The following is a 21,326-nucleotide window of genomic DNA, read 5'->3' on the forward strand; positions in this document are numbered from 1 at the left end:
TCTTCGAATGATTGTTTAGCCTCTATTATCCACTTAATAGTCGAATCTTTTTTCAACATGTTATTCAATAATCTAATTAGTTTAGCCAAGTTAGAGATGAACCTTCTTAAAAATTTATTTTTCCTAAAAATGCCTGAATTTCTTTAATGTTTCTTGGGTGAGGTATTTGCAAAATAGCTTCAATCCTGGTTGGGTCAATCCAGATTCCATCTTTAGAGATAATGTGGCCTAACATTTTTCCTTCTTCCAAACCAAATAAAGATTTCTTTGGGTTCAAAGAGATGCCAAATTTTCTGCATTTAAGAAAAACTTTCCTGAGATGATTCAAGTGTTGTTGATCTAACTTTGAAAAGACTATTATATCATCAAGGTATATAACTAGGAAATCATGGATTTCCTTTGCAAAGGCAATATCCATTTCCCTTTGAAAGGTGGCCCCTGCATTTTTCAATCCAAAGGGCATTTTGACATACATGAAGGTGCCCCATGGTGTTGTGAATGCAATTTTTGCTTGATCATCAGGATGGACTAAAATTTGGTTGTAACCTGAGAATCCATCTAAAAGTGAAATCCTTGTAGAACCTACTACCCTTTGCAGTATGTGATCCATTTTAGGTAAGGGATAGTTGTCTTTGAGTGAGACTTTGTTCAAATTTCTAAGGTCAACACACAATCTGATTTCTCCTGTTTTCTTTCTTGTGGGGACAAGATTAGACACCCAATCTGAAAACCTAATGGGAGCAATGATTCCTGCTTCATACATTTGTTTGATCTCTTTTTCAATGGAAGGTAATAAAATAGGATTAATTCTTCTTAGCTTTTGCCTAAAAGGTTTTTGATCTTCTTTCAAAGGGATAGTGTGTTGTATGATACTGGTATCATAGGATTTTAAGTCTTCGTAACTCCAGGCAAAAACATCTTGGAATTATTTCATTAGCTCAATATATTTCAGTTTTTCATCAAGGGGTAATGATTTGGACAATTTTATCAGTTTAGGATTCTCTTGAGTTCCTATGTTGCATTCTTCGATGTCTGATTTTAAGGGTTGCATCTTAGGCTTTTTAGGAATATCATTAGAGTCAAATAAGTCCTCCAAAGGAGTTAATCCCTCGGGTAATTGATTATCTTTGAGATTTATGACTTTAGTTTCATCATCGATTATTTCATCAATATCCGTTTGCTTTAAGTCCTGAATATTTGTTTTCATGAATTTAGTAGGGTGAAGCATGTTTATTGAGTTTTCTTCAAATTTTCTAATGTCTAACTCATTAGTGTGATCAAAATCTGAAACTACGTCTACATCTATATTAATGCTAGCAAATTCTTCATCTAACATTAGAAAGTGATTAATCTGCTTATCGTTTTCAAAAACTTGCCAGTTCTTAAGATTATCATGTATAGCTGGCTTGTGCCTAACCTCAACAGTATACTGGTGATTGGGCTGAAAAGGAAATTTGCAGGTGCTGGCAAACATAGCCAGGCTATGAGCTTGCATGTTATGTTTTCTAGGAATAGTTGCAAGCTTGGTTTCTAAAAAAGTGTTAAGGATTTCTACAACTGTACCTCTGTAAAGTCCTAATCTAGGGTCTCTAGTTATGTAAACTCCATTAATCTGTTTAACTATCAGTTCATAATCTCCCATGATTGATACCCTTATAGCTCCTAATCCTTTGACCAGCTTGACACCTAGAAGGAATGCTTCATACTCTGCCATATTTTTCGTGCATCTGAAATTGAGCCTATAGGCATGACCTTCTGCATGATCATTTTCTAAGTTATAGATCCATACCCCTACACCTGCACCTAGTTTGTTTACTGAACCATCAAACTCTAAATGCCATAAGATTTCAAGTTCATAATTTGTATCAGGAGTAATGGGATCTTTCTTAGCTAAGGTATCTGGATTTTCTTTTTCATCTAATATCTCTTGAATTCAGATAATTGACTTTTCTTTTACAATTTATTTTGGTTCTTCTGCTATATCTTTAGATTTTTTAATTTCTTTTGGTTATGCTACTATACCATTTGGAATATCATCTAAATCAACTTCTGCATTATAGAGAATAAAGGAATCCATATCAGAATGCATTGAGTAAATGGGAAAGTTTTGAGGCTTCTCCTGACTACTCACAACATACTTCATTAAAGTTTCTCTATATAGTTTCTTTGGTTGTCCAAAAACAAATATGGTAGCGTATGACATGTCTAATTGTAGGGACCCTTGAAGTTTGGCACCCCAGGATCTAGACAACAACATGCCATACTTGGGTGGAATATCTGCTACTACTATGTCCATGAGTATAGTTTTCGCAGGGTACTAAACCAAAGAGACACATAAATCCTTTATAAGCCCTAAACACCTCACTTGACTTGAATCAAAGGAAAATAAATCCTTATAGGGTCTAGTGATGTCTAAATTGAGTTTCTCCATAATAGACTTGGGCATGAGGTTGTGCGAAGCACCAAATTCGAACATGGAATTATGCAAAATCTTATCATGGATATTGAGACTGACATAGAAAGGTGGTATCCCTCCTTCCAGTGGTTTCCCATTTACTTCAGGGCCAAAAATCAACTTGGGCTAGTCATCAAAGAGATTTACAGAATCTGCATTTTCAATAATATTTAATGATTTGTTTATTTGAGACTTGTAAATATCATGTTTAACCAATTTTGTCAAAGGAACTGAAATTTTAAGCTTGGCCACCTCTGCTCCTAGATTAAAGGGCAAGATTACTTTGTCTGTTTGAACTTTTGGATTTCTAACAGCAACGTTTCCTATGTTTTCTTCTCTTTCAGGATTTTGGACATTCTTTGCTGATTTTTCTAATCCGATCTTTGGAGGCTCTTCTACTGTTTCCTTGGAAGGAAGTGAAGTGGTAGGTTGTTCATTGTTGGGTTGATTATCAGAAACATCTTCTATGGTGGGGCTAGAGGGATTTTGATTTGTTCTTGAAAGGATCTGAAGTGTTTTTGTCACTGGAATTGTTTTACCCTTTTTAGGTTGATTAGGACCGGTTTTCTGATTTGTTTCTGGGGCATCTATACTTTTTCTGCTTCTTAAATTATACTACTTATTTACTTCAAAAGTAGCAGAGTCATATCCCTATTTGAAATCAAATGACTCTCCTATTTGGGTTTTGAATTGTTGCAGTATTTGGGACTCTTGGTCATCCTGAGTTAGGAATACATCTTCCTCATCATTTAGACCAATTAAATTTATCTGATTGTCTCATTCAGGGTCTTCTGAATTGGAGGCCTCTGCATAGTTTTCTTGGAAAGGTGATCTGATATTCTGGTTAGGAATATTCTTTCCAGCATTTTGGTTCTAATTTTTCCTAAAGTTAGGACTTCTTCCTGAATTAGCCTGTTGGCTATCCCATGGAGATTTCCTTTCGATAATTTCAACTCTATCGAACAATTTATCAATTTATTTGACAATAGCATCAAGCTTTTGTTCAAAGGGTGAACTTTCATCTTTTACAGGTATTCTTCTTTCATTCCTAGCTTTGGCTCTTTTGGAAAGTAGGTTAGCCTCAACACTTACAGCTACGCTTTGCATTTCTTCCAAAGAGGGGGGGTTCCTTTCTCTTAACTGGAAAGCCATATTTGAATCAAATCCATCGAGAAATTTGATCAGGGCTAAACTGGGTGTGGGCCTAAGGTCAACTGGAATGGCACTATAAACACTATTGAACCTAGTGCAATAGTCCTGAACGGTTTCATGAGGTCCCCTTTTAAGGTTCTCATATTCAGATAAAATATGAAGGGGATCCTTCTTTTTCTCCCACCTATTCAAGAATTGTTGGTAAAGGATTCTTAAATTGTCTATGATTTGGGAAGCTAACGATCTAAACTAGGTTCTAGCTTCTCCAGCTAGACTTTGGATGAAAATTCTCATTTGGACATCTGCTGTGTCAATCTCATGAAGTTCACAATAGTCTGTCATTTTCCTAGTATGCTACTGAGATGTGTAGGTCCCAGTGCCATCAAAAGTAGTAATTTTACTCTGATAATCTTGTGGCATAGCACCTGGGGCAGTAGGCAACACAAGGGGAGCATATCTATTGGCCATGATTGTAGGTTGGGCAGGAGTTGGGGTAACAGGTGGTGTTTGGGTTGTGGAAGAAGAACTAGAGGTAGTGGTAGGGTGTTGAGTGATGATTGATTGAAGAGGGAGTGAAGGGATGAAGGGAGGAGTGGAATGGATTTCAGATGAGTGAGGGAATAATGATGAACTGGCAGAAAGAGAAGTAGTCTCAAAAAGTTTAGGTGTTCTATCGGTAGTAAGAGATGACTGAGTGGAATTCTGCAGATATCGATCAATTGACAAATTGGCTCATTGGGTTTCAAGTTCTCTGAGGAATTCTGGATCTTGGACTAGGTACAATAGTTCACTGTGAGATGTGGCTCTAAACAGAGATAGTTCAAAGTGTTCGTCAAAAGGAAGATCTTCTAGCAGAAGCCATTGAACAAGACATGATTTTGATCTGAACAAAGGTCTGGGACTTAATGAACTTTCTTGCCTTCTAATGATTCTTGGAATTAGGTTAGGATTTTCAAACATAGGGGGAGGATTCAGATCAGGGTTAGCCCTGGTGTAATGAGTTCTTTCTGAAGCCAGATTTCAAGCTTTTCAATGCTATTCTTTTATGGATTTTCAAAATAAATTCAAAATAACTTCAAAATAATCCTTTAAGATTCTTTAAATTCAAACTTTATGTTTCTCAAAGGTTTATTTAACTGAGGATTTGGTTTCCCCAGTATGTTCGCCACTATGTTATCACTCAAATTTTCCTTTGAAGTTATTAGAAGAAGGAAAGGATCTTAGGTAACCACAAACCAACTTTCAGGCTTGGGTTCTAGCCCACTTAGTCCAGAGAGGGCTCTCTCTTTATGATTTAGCTATGTTTGAAAAGATTTTAGGCTAGTATTAATGTTCAAGGAGGTTGTTTTGTTTGACAGTGGTGGAGTTTTGAAACAAATGGGAAAGCTAGGCTTTTAGGCCATTGGGCTATGGAGTCAAATAGGGATAGTTCACTGGAATAAGTCAACTTGCTGAGGTAGGATTTCAACAGGCAGGATAACAGAGTAACAACAAACTTTGGGGCTTGAATGAGTGATGATTCTTCTCAAAACTAGAGGGAAATCAAGAATCCTCAAGTTAGGATAAGAAAGAAGAAAGGAAGATAGGTCAACTAGCAGAGGGAAATTAAGAATCCTATACCAGGGACTTATTAGAGAAAAACTACAGGGATAGAGGAGTAATTAAGAATTCCTTTATCAAAATAGTTTAGAAGAAAACATATAAATGGTAGACTATTGACAGCAGAGAGCAATAAAGCTAATTCTGATATGCTTTGACTATTTTACCACTTAGATTTTAGATGAATGAAACATTGAAACATATTGAAAACACATAAAATCACATGGATAGAATACTTATTTGCAATTATACTACACGAGAATCTGATGAAATGTCCTCAACTTTCATTCCTTTTCCAGCAAAAAAACTAGATTTGAGTACAACATCTTTCTTAACTTAACAGTATAGACTTATAAAGATGTTATAGAATCCACCCTCAATACTTTGAATGGAGAAGTATTTATATAAAAATTACATCAAAATATCTCATAACTTCATGAGATTTATTCTAGGGAATACAAAATATCTTTTACAAAAATATAGAGACAGATGTAAAACTGATTGTTGTTGTCCCTTTATTCATGGAAGAGCTGGAGGTTGAAGCTCGAATTTGCCTCTTGCTATTGCTTTGGTAATTGTGTGCTGGATCCTTGCTTACTTTTCCCTACTGATACTCTTTACCTTTTCCTGATACTCTTTACCTATTTACTAGACTTTACCTCAGTGAATATTTTCTATTTACCTTAGAGTTACCATAGTAAATTATAGGATTTCGAGCATATTGGTCCACCATTCTTCATTTGGGATCTTCATCCTGGGCAATTTCCTGTATATTTCATCAGCCTCAGTGTGCTTTGCAAAATTGGGTTGGGCTGTGAACAAGTGTTTCACTTCATGCTCAATATAGAAAAGATTTTCTAAACCATCATACAACACTTTTCCAGTTGGTAGTGCTTTCACTGTGGAAGAGCTGGCTTGACTTTTGGCTTGCTGGTGTAGTTTATCAATGTAGTCTACCTGAGTCATTAGCTTGTCATTTATGACCAATGGGTTTGGTAGTCCTTTATTCCTTAGAATGTCAAATTTTCCATGAAATCATCTATGTCCTCTTGAATACTTTGACATCTTCTTTCCAGGTTAAGCATTAAGTTCTTTTTAGTAAGAACTTTCTTCACTTCAAGGATAGTACCAGTTCGATCCTTGATTTCCCATTGTTCCAGCTGTTCCTTGCTTTTGCTATTCAAAAAGTTGATCAATTGAGTTGTCTCTTCAGGCTTGTCTCCCAATTCTTCCCTGGTTTTTTGTATGGCCTCAGTAGCTAGTTTAACTAACTCAATCTATTAAAAAATGATCTGAATAGAAGACCAAATATCATTGATGGAATCAATGATATTGGTCCATAAAATCTCTCTAATATCTCTTAAGGGCTTTTCAAATGTTAAGTCCTTCTGTAATGTTATTATTCTATCAGTCATCCTTTTGTTCTTTCTCTCTTCTTTAGTGTAGTTAATCTGTGATATCTCATAATTGTGCTCCAAGCTAGTAACCATTTCTTTTAATTTATGTATCTCAGTTGCTTGGATTTTCATTTCCTCCATGGACTTGATTAAGTCCTCTATTTGCTTTGTTGAAGTTGTTGTTGCTCCAGAAGTACCTGTTGTTGCTGTTACTAGAAGAGTTGTTGTTAGGGGAATGTTGGGTGCCAAAGCTGTTGCAATAGTAGATGGCACTACTGTAGAAACTATGGGCACTACAGTTCGAGGCATGGTGGTTGACTCACCTTGTTTACACTGCAAAGCTTTTTCCAACTCTTGCTCTGTTTCTTTCAGCGGTTCATTCAACTTAAGGACCAAGTCCACAAGTTCCTCCTCATTTTGTTTCTCAATGACTTCTATAGTTTGTGGATGTATGAGGGGAGGAAGTTTGAGTTGTTTCTTGAGTGCAACAATGTCTTCATTCTTCTTCTTTATCAAACTCTTAGCTGCTTTAACATCTTTGGGATTATGAACCAACTCAATCACCAGGTCTTCTAATGACTTTATCCTAGTGTCACTAGCTTGAGAAGAGGCTTTTTCCAACTGCAACTGTGCTCTAGTGTTACTTAGAGAATTCTGCAACTGATGTGCAATCATGGCTTTACTGGTCAATGTGGAATAGACCATCTCACTCGTTTGCTTATGGAGCTCAATCTGATCAATTGGGTGTATGTCTCTAGCAAGAACTTTGAAATCTATTTTCAAATAATCAACCATAGACTTTGGTTGTTGTACTGTTGGCTTCAAAAATATCATTTGCATTTTTCCCTATTTGATGTCAAAGGCTGACATCAACCTTGTTTGATTTGTAGGAGCCATTTTCAGATATCTTGCATAAGTTTGAGCTTTGAGCTGCTCATTCCTAGCCTTAATTTCCTTGGACTTTTCTTTCAAATCCTGGCTTTGCTCTGAAACTGCCCCTAGTGATGATACTTCTACACTTTGCTTCCTGCTTAGTGCCCATGTTTGAGAGGAGGATAGTGTCTCTCCTGCTATTGTTGTCTGCACTGTGTCACTTCTCCTAGCTGCCATGTCACTTTCAGTTTCTTCATATTCCTGCTCAAACAGAGGATTCAATCTCTGCCTTTTCACATATACTTGGTCCAATGGCATTGTAGAGGGACTAGCCTCATTCCTACTCCTTTTTTGAATTCTTTCCTCATTAAGAGGGGTCTGCAATATTGGAGAATTTCCCACATTTGTATCGGTCTGGGTCACTTCCTCAGAAATGATCTGTGATCTTGAATCTTTTCTCTATTCTGAAGTCTCTGGTTGTCCTGATGTCTATGTACTATGCTCCTATGTTGGTTCCTGTGAAGATTCTCCAGGCACCTGTACAAAGGAATCCAGATCAAGTTGTCTTTCCAAATCTTTCATAACATTTTCTACTTCAACTTGTGTACTATCTTGTTCTATAAGTGTTCCCTCCACCCACTCATTTTGATTTGCATACTGTTCTATCTCTGGAATTCTTTGATGGAAGTAGGGGGATAGCTTATGCTTTTGCCTTCTTTCACAGATGAAGCTATGAGGAACATAAGGCCAAATAAAACTCTTTTTCAATTGCATTCTCACAAGGATTTCCTCTGCTTCTTTCCCTGCTCTTCTATTGTTGCAAACAAATGGGCCTAAGTGATCCTTTATTCTTAACTGAGCTTTCTTCTTAGCTTTCATAAAGTGGATTTGATCAGAATTGATCATTTGTCTGTAGTACTTGAGGGCAAATAATCTCATGGGGACATATTTAGGCAGTTTAAAGGGAGGCAGCTCACACCCATAAATCCTAATCTCGATATGGTTTTAATACAAGTACCAGTCCCCAACCTTGTATTGTTTGGATAATTGAAGAATTATCTTAATATCATCACTGATTCTAGGAGGGGGACTTCCTATCAACATAGTAGTTACTGGATGCACAAATTGATGAATAAAATGTGTGTAAGGATGAGGAGAACAAGGAGAATAATGAAAAATGGAAGTCCAAAAGATGACTGGCCTAGGGTGTTGTGGGCAAAAATGCCTATGCAGGACGATCCTATCCACCTAAGGTGTGACAGTGCCTTAGCAACAAACAGAGACAACTATTCTAGTATTCTTCCTTTATGAATTAAGAATGAAGAGAGATGGATGGACTAACCGGTGTCTTCCGTTTGTCCCTCGATCCAGTTTCTCTTCTCTTTGAGAGTTCTCAGCTACTTGCCTTCTCGCTCGTCCAGCTTCAACAAGTCTCTGCAAGATCACAAGAAGAGAACACTACACAAAGACATAGATTCATATTCATAACTAGTTCAGGATTAGAAATAAACTAAACATACTAATGCAATCATACATCAAAGATACATCAGTATATAGGAGAAACCAAGATAGCTTTATTGATGAATAACAAGGTTCAGGAAGAGATACAACCAAGAAGGCTCCAATCCAGCATCTCCTTCCCAGCAAATGGAATTCCTATCTTCACCTCCCTTCAAAGCATTAAGCACCCAATGATTCCAATCGCAAACCAACAACAATTCTTTGCAATAACAAAATTCCAGCCTCTAGATCTCATGGAGGAGAGATCCATATATAGATGTTTGGAGAGAGGATGAGTCAGCTTGAGATCTGACTAGTGTCCTCTCCCTTTGTCAGTTCTTGTTTCCACTTGGAGGTTCTTTCTTCCACTTGGAGATTGAGAACCTCTTACTCATCACTAGTCGAATTCACTGAGGCAAGTGTCATTGAGGAAGATTCTGGAAGCTTCCAGGGTCTTGACACCTCGTTGAATGAACTTGCCATTTGTCAATTCCCGCTCAACGCACCCTGGTAGTGCTTCTACCTGCGTTGCAGTGCAGGTAGCTAGTTCATACTTTGCATTTCAGCGCAGACAGCTAGTCGAGCCTCTGAACTGATCCTGAATTGACTTGTTTTTGAGCAGTTTCTAGTGGAGAACTTCTGTGAATTGATGTGGTTTGTTAGCCTTGTTCCTATAGGGGTAGGAACAACATGTTTAGGGACTTTGGATCCCTTAGATTATGGACATTTCATGCTTATAGCTGTAAGGCACAAAAATGTCTATAACAGTTGCCCCCTAAAGTATGAGGCCGTTTATCGGGTGAGATGCTTTACCAGGAGGATCCGAAGTTCATCCATTGCTGGGAGGAGACCTGTAATAAGATACAATACAATACATTATTTTTCATACTGCTTTCATGATATAGCTGAGGCGGGTATTCCCATGCTCAGCTTTATAAATTCATTTTTCTGTACATAGAACAGAAAATCGTCTCATGGTAGACTGATAATTTTGATGAAATTATCATCCTTTGGGTAGGATGATTATCTGCTGCAATGATGTACATGTCAATGTCTTTATCTTTCCTGAATATATATCGCAGACCGGATGGATGAAACTAGATCCGGGGTCTTCAAACTCATTCGATCTTCACTCTAAGTACAAGTCGATCCATGTGAGAAATGTTCTGAAGTCGAACATGGAAAGACATCGCTTGATTACCGGTCAATGAGGTAAACCGTTAACAAGCGCGAGAGGAATCACCGATAATGATAATGACCCTCAAGGTACTGCAGTACAATTCACATGGTGTGAATAAAGGACTTGGCGTCGAACACCACGCAAAATATTTCGGTCAAAGGTCATTGATGTATACCTGTCGCTAGAAGTGAGAAACTTGCCATTGAGGCATGCAAGCTTCAAAGTACTGAAGGGGGTGTTCCTAGATCAACTTCTTGGATAATGAGATGATGTCGACAAAAAGCGATCCGTCAAAGGAGGGCCTTAATGAATCCCACATCAATGACATGGAACGGAGCTAATGATTTTGATGGAGGTGAAAACGATCTGATGACATATGATTCAAGGTGGCGGTCATGAAAGGATGAAGGATAATGTACGGCAGTGGATGGGACACGGTTGACTTCTCTGAACGACTTCTCTTGAACATATGGCGACACTGATGCGATGGATCGGTAGCATTACCCCAAATATGGATGGTATGGCGAGACCATGGTGATGTGACCGGTGAATGAAACAACCCAACCTGATTGTGGAACGGAGGACAAGTGTCATGTTCAAGAGCAACTTGCTACCATCAAAGTTTTCTTGAGTTTCTCCTAATTTTCCCAAGTCATTGCTGACCAGTACCTCTTTATTTTTGTCAAGCTTGAGGAGGATAACATGTGCTTGTTCTATAACTTGCCCTTCGGGCAAGCCCATCGCTATGTTTTAACGAGTCTAGCGATAGTGAAACTCGTTCTTGTCTAAAGACAAGTTTGTCGCTATTTAATGCTGTTAACGAGTCTAACGACAAAGATAACTCGGTCCTTTTCATTTTTAGAGAGTCTGAAAAGGTACGTAAAGTCAACTCCGAAAGTCCTTTTTCGTCATCTAATCCCTTAAGTCCGAAAAAGTATAAAACAATACAGAAGGGATGAGTTTTCGATAGTTTTAACGAGCTGAACAAAATAAGCGCTCGATATTTTTGTGCAATAATCCCTCAGGTCCAAAAAGATTAAAATCTAGAGGAGGGATAGCACTTCCGGTCGCTTTAACGAGCTGGAAGGCCAAAACTCGGCAATATTTTCATGTTTTACGAGTCAGATGAAAAGAGCTTAAAGAAGACTCGTCCTTTGAGGAACGAGTGATAAAAACGGGTAGCAGCTGATTCCAGGTAAGGGTTGGAATTTTCCAAGCACGACAGTGTCACAAGGATGGCTAAGTGAAATCACTCTTCGCAGCTGTTCCTCAAAAAGGGTAAACAATCAAATGGAGGTGAATGATCAGCCAATGGAAAAGTGGAGGTGATGGTGCAAACACGACCAAGGCTTTAATGGCTGATAAATCTACATTCGCAGTGGTTATTTACCGGGTAGTTCATTTTTTAACGAGCTTAAACGCAAATTGAAACACTTGCTCGATCTTATGTTTATTTTTTAACGAGCATGAACTATGTGCTAAAACTGCTCGATGATAAGTTTGCATGTCCCTAGCATAATAACGCAAATCGAGGTGCATGCCCCCCAAGCTTCATTGCATTCAATTCGGTGGTTAGAATGAAGGTTTACCTTTGAGATTTGAAAAGGGGATTTGTTTCATTTTTTTAATGAGGTTGACACAGTAAAAGAACTATCCTCATGACTCTTTATCTCATTTTTTAACGAGGTTGACACGAGATAAGGACCGTCCTCAGAAACCAAATCCAATAGATATAGAAGGTTTCATATTCCACTGTGGCCACTTCCGCCAGATTACTCGTAGGCGGTAGGGCAAAAGTACCCATTAGGGAAGGGTCTTTTAGGAGACCTACTCCGATATTTTGGAGCGAATGATTGCTTCCATGGATCATTGGAATGCTTCCCGTAACTTGTGAACTGTTGGGGAGAAAAGTTTGTTGGTCGACGATTGTAATTCTTCCTTGGAAGGGAAATGAAATCTTCCTGAAGTAGGTCGACACAACTGCGGCCATGGCATAGATCCACGGTCTTCCTAGTAGGATGTTGTAATCAAGATTCCCATCGATGACTTCAACATCTATTTCTACTGTTTTCCCTCCTAGTTCAACTTTCAAGTTACTTAGGATACCATATGGGGTATATGTCCTTCCGTCGAATGCTTTTAATGTCGTCGAAGATCGCGACAAGGTTGGAGATCCTAAAGTTTTCCAGCAACTCATCGACATAATCCATGTAGATGCCCCCTCATCAATAATTGTTCGATGAACAGTTTTGTTGAGGGATTTCACTTGAATAAGGAAAGCTAGTTGAGCTGGTAACTGAGGGTCATATCCTTTATGATCAAAGGCCACAAGATTGGAATCCATTGGGTAATAGTAAAGCTTTCTCTTGGGAGAAGCAATTTTGCAGTACCTCAAGTGTCGACATAGCGGACGGCGATTGGGCCAGGTCCTCTATCTGTGCTATTTTCACACAAGGATTAAATGTCGATTTGTGTACTGCTCCCTTTTGCGACTTTATCATTGGCTCAAGAACGATGGGTGGCACAACTTCGGTCAAAGTTGTTGTCGAACTACTAGGTTGTTCATTAGCTTTGTTGTTCGACAGCTTTGGATTCCTGTAATCTTTATTCCTCGTCAAAGCATCATTTTGCTGCTTTGATACAGACAACATAAGCACTTGGGATCGGGAAGCATTTTGATTAGCAACCAGTTCGGTTCCCGGGCTTGGAAACGGATTAGTCAACACAGCTGAGGTTTTCGAACTCTTAAAGAATCTTTTAAGCTCAGCTTTGTATGGACAATCTGCTGTCCAATGATCCTCATCGCATATATGACACCCCGCAGGGGGTTTCCTTTTTCTCCCTTTCTTTTTCTTCTTACCCCCTAGTTGCTTCAGTTGTTTGCCCTTGTCGTCCGACACGACACTTACTTCCGAGGCAAGAAGTTCTTCATTTGCATTTTGACCGGAAATCTTACGGGCCTTTTTAGATATAGCCTTTGTCGATTTCATGTCTGTTGCGCCAATCACACCATCGCCGGCATGAGAGTCATTGTTTGATTTAGGAGGAGGAGTAATTGAGAATTTCGGTCTAGGGGCATCAGGTATTTTATCGTAGAGCGTGCCGGACTGAGTGTAAACCAAGTCCAGATATTGCGCACGAGTGATGACTTGCTCCTCCGTTACGACTCCCCCCTTTGCCACATCTTCCGTGATGGCAGGAAGTAATGACTTGATAAACCATTCAGCTAATAGCTGATCGGGAACGTACGTTTTTACCATCCTCCGACGACGTCGCCACTCATGTATATGATCAGATATGTGAGTGGCCGTTGTCTGTTTGAAGTTGGTTAGGAGTTCCGTTCTCGTTTCATACCTTATGGGTAATTGAAAATGGGTTAAGAAAGTCGTGGCTAGGGTACTGAAGTTGTCGAATGAAGCTCTTGGCAATTCGATATACCATTTTGCTACCGGACCAGTTAACGTCCTCTGAAAAAGGCGAAGCCTAATCGAATCATCATTTAGGGTGTTTGATGAACACCACAGATGAAAGGTCATCACATGATTCGACGGATCTTCACCCGGATTTCCATTAAATTTAGGAATATCTGACGGAAGTTTATGCGGAATCGCTGGCCACCAAGGGGCATAAGCAATTGGATCATTCGTCAGCCGGTTTAGATTTGGTAATTCTAGAGTTGCTACAAAGGGAAACTGTTGATTCAGGTTAGGTGAAGCATACCCAGGATAAGATGGAATCGCCTGAGCAGTGGGTCTTTGCATACCATCATAATGTATTTGATGCAGGCAACTTTGACAAGGTTGATGGGCATAACCATTATAATATGGTTGTTGGTAACCGCTTTGTAAATGTGATTGCCCATTACTTACAAAGACTTGTTGCTCAGGTCCTCGATATGATTGCTGGAATGGGGGTTGATGAGTTTGAACCAGCTCTGGTTGTTGGACCATTTGTTGTTGTCCAATACTGGATGATTGACCAAGATGAGGAGTCATAGTACCTGTTTGAGCCTGAGTCGCTCCAGATAAGGAGGCACTAGCCGGAGGTTGTGATTGAGTTGTCAAGACAAGAGGCTGTTGTATGGCAACCTGAGAAACTTGGGGTTGACATACAACAGGTAGCGCTTGTACTTGCGACGCAATCACCATACCAGGTATAGTGGCAACATTCGACACAGGATGGACTGGTTGCATTGAATATGCAACCCTTGGTTGCTGAGGCAGTATCGGTACCCATCCGCTGGATGTAATTCCAGCTTGACCTGAACTTTGTTGTAAACTCCCATATGGTTGTTCTCTGGGGGGGAACAATGTAAAGGCATACTGCCCTCCATATGGTGGCAATCCAGTACTTAAAAGGGTAGATTGGCCTTTGAAGACACATTGGATCAATTTGTTGAGTTTCAACATAAGAAATATCAGATGATAATCCGTATGAAGAAATAGGAACTAACCATGTCGTCGAAACAGTCTCTGATTGGACTCCAGCTTGTTGTTGACAATTTGCCGGGACAGATGGTATACCAGCGAACATCGTTGGAGTAGTGGCATGAGGCTCTACCGCTGCTGTGTCGGATGACACAGTCCTGGATGTCGACGGTTGTTCAGACATATTTAGTCTATCCAAAAGATTTCCTAGCGATTCTACAAGAACTTTGTGATGAAGGGAGACTAACTTCGAAGATCAACGAGGGAAAGGTGATGATTATTCCTTTTAAAATAAATTTTAACGACGCTTGGACACAACTTTCTTTTTCAATTTTAAAGAGTCGAGAAAAAGCTAAAGATGACTCTAGTCTCCTTCGATGTTTTAACGAGCCCGAAGTGACAAATTCTCGGATGGACTTTTTCCGTTATAGAGTCTAAAAAAGGCCAAAAGGAACTGCTCTGGAGTTCTAGGTAGAGGGTGTGCCAAACTTTTCGCAAAACCGCAGAATACTTTTTAGGGTACGGGCGGTCGATCTTCCTGAATGCTATGTTCAGTGCATTGCGATCAGTAGGGCGGCCGACACGGCTTCCTATGGATAAAGGTATTATTCCTATAGGGGTCTCCCAATATATACGCGACGGTATGTGGGAGCACAATCTGTACTGGTACTAATCGTCCCTCAGGAGGAATCACCCAACCATAAGTGAGGCGACCAGTGACCAGGTTTTACCACGCCGGAACACGTCTCTAGCCTAGACCTCTATGTTGTGCGTTATGTTGCAAAGCGTTGTTAAGTTCATTCAATTTATTTTAAGTTGATCGTTTTAGAAGTTTGCCTTTCTGGATCACCACGAGATGTATGATACAATTCCTAAATGCAGTCTAAAGATGATAAGCAAGCTTTATATCTTTTCAACTATGAAAATCCTAGCTACAAAGGGAAAAGAAAGACACCATCTTTTCTCAAAGAGCAATCAGCACACTCTAATGCACTTTTCCTAAATCAAACATGCAAACTATCAAAATGCAAATGCACAATGCAGGTGTTTGTTTTCCGCTTTCTTAATATTGATGCCTAAAAAGAAATCTTTTTGTACAACTTTGAATTTGCTTTTAAATGACAAATACAAACAAGTTTACTTTTTTGAAATCAGAAAGGGTAGAAGAGAATACAACACTTTACGAATTTCGAAATGAACACTTGTTTCGACACTTAAAAGAGACAAACTCAAACCAAAAGCAAAAGAAAATGTATAATCAACTGTAAACAGCCAATGAACTCTCTCCTAAGATCACAATCAACAGATCTGAATCAAGGGCTACAGGATGATTATTTCACTCATGCAAAGGAAAACTGTAAATGACGCCACAAACACATAAAAACATTCACAGTCTTTTTGTACAAAAGGAGGCAGAATTTAAGCAGAGAAAAGGAGTTATTAGACTGGTACCTATGATGGTTATAGGCTGCAAAAATCAGAGATCAAAACAAGGCAAAACAGAGTAGAGAACCCCAGTTGCACAAGGCCAAACTGGATCAGCGCAACCTCAACACAGGGGTTTTGACATTCAGCGCAGGTGGCCTCCACGGGACCTGCGTTGAAATGCAGAACCTCTTCACAGGGGTCGCGCTGAAGGAGAAACGAGAGTTTCTCACTGGGTTCTGGGTCACAGATTGCTGATTAATCTACGGTTTCAGGCCAAATAAAAGCAACAAGCAAGGTACAATCAAAGGGATGCTTTGAGGGAGTACTAAGATCTATCACAAAGGATCATCAAATCATTTGTGAGTCCATTTTTCAGATCATAGACAAATCCAGTGATTGTATCAAAGCAGCAACTGTCTACTTTGCAACTGAGAATAGCAGATATAGTTCGATCGTTGTTGTTGAGTCTATGAAACAAACAATGATAGAGACACAAATAAAATGACTAAATAGATCTTCCCAGCGGAGTCGCTAATTTTTTGTGGGGAAAAATTCCTATGCAGGACGATCCTATCCACCTAAGGTGTGACAGTGCCTTAGCAACAAACAGAGACAGCTATTCTAGTATTCTTCCTTTATGAATTAAGAATGAAGAGAGATGGATGGACTAACCAGTGTCTTCCATTTGTCCCTCGATCTGGTTTCTCTTCTCTTTGAGAGTTCTCAGCTACTTTCCTTCTCGCTCGTCCAGCTTCAATAGGTCTCTGCAAGATCACAAGAAGAGAACACTACACAAAGGCATAGATTCATATTCATAACTAGTTCAGGATTAGAAATAAACTAAACATACTAATGCAATCATACATCAAAGATACATCAGTATATAGGAGAAACCAAGATAGCTTTATTGATGAATAACAAGGTTCAGGAAGAGATACAACCAAGAAGGCTCCAATCCAGCATCTCCTTCCCAGCAAATGGAATTCCTATCTTCACCTCCCTTCAAAGCATTAAGCACCCAATGATTCCAATCTCAAACCAACAGCAATTCTTTGCAATAACAAAATTCCAGCCTCTAGATCTCATGGAGGAGAGATCCATATATAGATGTTTGGAGAGAGGATGAGTCAGCTTGAGATCTGACTAGTGTCCTCTCCCTCTGTCAGTTCTTGTTTCCACTTGGAGGTTCTTGCTTCCACTTGGAGATTGAGAACCTCTTACTCATCACTAGTCGAATTCACTGAGGCAAGTGTCATTGAGGAAGATTTTGGAAGCTTCCAGGGTCTTGACACCTCGTTGAATGAACTTGCCATTTGTCAATTCCCGCTCAGCGCACCCTGGTAGTGCTCAGTTCATACTTTGCATTTCAGCGCAGACAGCTAGTGGAGCCTCTGAACTGATCCTGAATTGACTTGTTTTTGAGCAGTTTCTGGTGGAGAACTTCTGTGAATTGTTGTGGTTTGTTAGCCTTGTTCCTCTAGGGGTAGGAACAACATGTTTAGGGACTTTGGATCCCTTAGATTATGGACATTTCATGCTTATAGCTGTAAGGCACAAAAATGTCTATAACATAGGGTTCCCTTTGATGTCAAGCTTTTGTACAGAGAAAGGGAATTTATCAGCTTGGTAGTAAAGGAAAAGATGATACAGGACTGAAGAATATTTGAATACCCTCTCATTCTCTAATCTCATGAACAAGTCTTGCATCTTATCAGCAATAAATGCAACATAGTCATATTTGCATGTAGGCGGTTGGCCAGGGGTAAAAATAGTCATGTAGGCAAAGGTCATTTCATCTACATACTCACTAGTGGTAAAACACATAATGAAAGCAAACATGGTAACAATATCTCTACCTAGACTGGTAAAGGCACATGTCATGTAGGGAGGGGGGTCTTTTGATCTATATTGTTCTTCAATGAAAATTTGACTGACTTGGTTGATTTCAGAACTAGACAACCTTGAAGATTTATTAAGTAAATCAGTAATTGAAAGGGGAGTGAGGTCCTGACCAGGCTATAATTGCAACATTTCGTTTATGGACTCAGCTGTAATGGTGAAAAGAACTTCCTGGTTAGAGGACATTACAACTCACAGATTGGGGTTTTTGTTTTCATGGCATTGGTGGACAATGTCTGGGAAAATATGGATAGTGGGTAACTGATATTTGGGGAGGTTGGACTCCCAAAGGCCTATTTTATTAGCATTGTTCAAATAATTGTCTCAATACCTGCAATATAGTCTCAAGGGGGTTTCATCAAAAGTTAGTTCCTTAATTTGAAAATCTTTATCGGCTAGGGGAAGGTAGTCCAAATCCCTGTGGGGAGTAGTGATTGGTGCAACATTTAGGGCGACAGGAGTTTCCATCCTTGGTTCTTGTGGATTCAAGGAAGGAAGTTGAGAATTTCAAGGATTTCGGATGAAATAGGTGCTTGGGGAAGCCTTGGGGCTAAGAAACAACTTAATTGTTACTGAATTACTTGAGTTTGGAGCAATTTGGTGGAGGCTTCAATACAAAAACAGGGTTTCTGAGAAGGAAATGTGGTAAATACTTGTTTTTGGTTGACTGTCAGGACAAATGGCTACAATGAATGTTCTGATGGGTATGCACTGTAGTCTGCAATGGTCTGGAGTTCAAAAATGGATGGTGGTTGACAATTGGGAATAAGTTGCTGGACTGAACATACTCTGTTCGTGCATGGAAGGCAGAAGTTGCTTTCTTGGTAAAAAGGGAAAACAATACATATTTTTGTTTCTAAGCACAAAGTCAATGACTTTTGGCAGGTGAATGAAAATGACAGTTGGTTTAACTGACTGATGGGACACTTTGTCGTTTAATAGGGGCAGCAAGCGAGAGTGGTAATGGTTTTCATCGCACAGCTTTTGGGAGGTTGGTGGTTTTGGTGGAGGGTCATGCGATGCCACAAACTGAATGACACATAGCATCGGCAAAAAGTCAAAACCGCTTGCATCGCACGGTTAACGTTTGACCCGAAGGCCTGTGTAATATGGGTGAGAGTCGTTGGATGTGGGAAGGCCGATCGGACAGTAGTCGATAGTGGGAAGTGGTGGAGAGTTGATGGAGGGGCCTGATCATAATTAAAATGACTTTAATTTTATCGGGGGTGATATGATTGGTGGAGAGGCCATTAACTAATCCAGGTGATTAATTAATCCTTTTTTAACATGACGGGGGGTTTGGTTCTTAACTAATCACGGTTCGATTAATTAATCCGACTTAATTAACTTTATTATGGTTTATTTTGCAAACCATCGGGAGGGGATATTTATTTATTTTGGGGTTTTTATTAATAATACGGGAGAGGGTTGAAATTCATTATGCCATCCACCAATTCCACTTTGCACAAATTGGTCTGGAGGAGGGACTAAAATATCTAGGTTATAAGTTAAAGCTCATTGGATAATAGATAGCGAAGAAGCGACAATCAAAGTAACCAATAACACAGAGCAGCCGGAAGGTTGGGGGAGATGGGAACGATGGAAGAACAGGGATTTTTTAACAGGTTTTCCCGCGCGGGTTTCCTTGATGGCCATGGCTGAGTGATGGGAGCTTGGACGCTGTGGGCCCAAAGGCGCTGGATTCTTGGAAGTCTATATTCTTTTTTGGCTTGAATGGAGTGTGGATTGGGGGAAGCGCGAGATTGGTTTTTTGATAAGGAGTCTCTAGATATTGATCCGACTCCCGAAGACCTTTTGGCCTGTTGGGGACTGGAAGAGTCCAAGGAGAATCTGCATTTGTTCTTTCCGAAGCAGGCAGTTATGTCAGCAAGCCTGAAATTGACAGTGGAAGCAAGAGCAAAGGAAAAAGATGCCGCGGACCGGAGCTCTGAGGAAAATATAAAGAGTAAAGAATTGCTTCCAAGCTCTATTACGCCCTCGACAATAGAATAGGCGAGAAGGGGTTTGAACGAAACAAGAAAAGAGGGTCAAACTCAAAGTTTTTTTACAACATCGGCGGTTGGGGGCTCCACGATGGCAGAGGAACTTAATGAAGGCACCTCTCTTCAGCCTGAAAGGCGCTTTGAGTCATTTGAGATTTTAGAGGGAGAAAACAAGAAGGAGGAAGTGGGTGGAAAGAGGAAGAAGTCCAAAATCTTCAGGAAAAAGGAGGAAAGACCTAGCTGTGCCTTTGGAGTGGATATCCACATAGACCGGGCGCTGGAAGCATCGGAAACTATTTTAGTTGGCAGAGTCTGTGGAAGGAAGTTTTCGATGGCCTTCATCAAACAATGGACTCTGGCTGAATGGAAAGACACTCCGGGGTAGCCAGAAGAGATTAAGATACTTGATAGAGGCTGGTTTTGCCTTCGTCTTGGACAAAAGGAGTATGTCGAATGGGTTTTGACAAAGCACTGGTGCCTAGGGAAGAGGCCTATCTTATTCAGGAAATGGTCACCTCTTTTTGATGCCCAGAAAGAAAAAACATAGGAGTTTCCAGTCTGGGTCAAACTAATGGGTCTCCCTATTCAATTCTGGACTGACTCAGCTTTCTCATCAATCGGAAACACTCTGGGTAAGTTTCTTGACTCAGATAAATTTTATTTATATTCTCATGACTGGAGTGTAGCCCGTCTTTTGGTAATTTTAAACCCTAAAGATGGTCTGGCGTGTTGTGGGGAAAAGTATCCGACTCGGAATGACCCTATCCCTACTCTAAGGGTGATAGTTCCTTAGCAACAACTGAAAGTAAAGCTTTGATATTTTCCTTTATGAAAGTACAGAGAAGGAAGAAAAGATTGACCAACCGATATCCTTCGCTTTTGTCGATCTTGTCTTCTCTCTTCGTCCCTTGCTCCCAGCTCCTTGTTCCCTTGCCGGCCCAGCTACACAAAGATCCTGCACAAACAAGAGAGGGAAACTCCAAGAAACATGTACTCATAACTGATGCATGGATTAGGGTGAATCAGATATACAAGTAAATACAATACATCAATGCAATACAAGTATATAGGAGAACATTCAAAGCTTTATTGATAGAAGTAAAAGGTTCTGAGAAGGTTACAACCATTAGTGGCTCCAATCCAACAGCAAGAAATATCCTCTTCACCTCTATAAAAGCAATCACCCAATAGCTCTAACTATAAACCAACAACACTTCCTTGCTTTGCACAAAATTCCAGCCCCCTTAGACCTCATAGAAGAGCTCTATATATAGGATAGAAGAAGAGAGGATGAGTCAGCTTGAGACTGACATAAAGCTGCTTTGTGTCCTCTCCCTCTTCAGTTAAACTTCAGTCCTTGAGTCCACTTGGAGATCCTTGCTTACACATGGAGATCAAGTACCTCTTACTCAT

This window comes from Pinus tabuliformis, chromosome 2_1 (assembly GCF_031772625.1).
Source record: "Pinus tabuliformis cultivar Carrire ecotype Pingquan chromosome 2_1, CPIR1, whole genome shotgun sequence".
NCBI classification, from domain to species: domain Eukaryota; kingdom Viridiplantae; phylum Streptophyta; class Pinopsida; order Pinales; family Pinaceae; genus Pinus; species Pinus tabuliformis.